Here is a 691-nt window from a genome sequence, read left to right on the forward strand (position 1 = left end):
AAAAAATGTATGAAGTGCAATAAAACTGGACACTTCGCTGTAGCATGCTACTCAAAGGCCATACAGGAAGTTACAGAAGCTGAAGAGGATGACTGCATGTTTTTGGGGTCTGTTGAGATGAAGCAATGTAAAAGTCTGCTACTAGCAGAGGATGAACCACCGTGGCGCACTACTTTGATGTTTGACGTTAGCAGATACGCCTGTTTTGTTTAAAATCGATTCTGGTGCTGACACGTCAATAATGTCCGAGACAACCTATGAAACACTGAAGAACAAGCCAAAACTCAGTGTAGTGAGAAACTACTTGCAAAGTCCAGGTGGTGTGGTAGGGACAAGGGGGCAGTTTTTAGCAAAAATCAGAACCCAAGTTGATGGACAACTACGAAGCTGCTGCTTTCGTGTAACAGTGGTCAAGAGCAATGGAGAAAATCTCCTTAGCCGAACGGTGGCAACTAAATTGGGTCTAATTAAACGCATTGATGAGGTCTACGCTTTTCAGGGTCTAGGTACACTAAAAGGTGAACAGGTGAAAGATCACCCTGAAGGATGGGGCACAGCCATACAGTGTAGCTACGCCACGACGAGTTCCTATTCCCCTACTCCCCAAAGTTGAAGAGGAGCTAGAGAGAATGGAGTCAATGGGTATAATAGAGAAAGTAACTGAGCCGACTGAATGGTGTGCACCCATGGT

Source organism: Monopterus albus, unplaced genomic scaffold (assembly GCF_001952655.1).
Source record: "Monopterus albus unplaced genomic scaffold, M_albus_1.0 scaffold46.1, whole genome shotgun sequence".
NCBI classification, from domain to species: domain Eukaryota; kingdom Metazoa; phylum Chordata; class Actinopteri; order Synbranchiformes; family Synbranchidae; genus Monopterus; species Monopterus albus.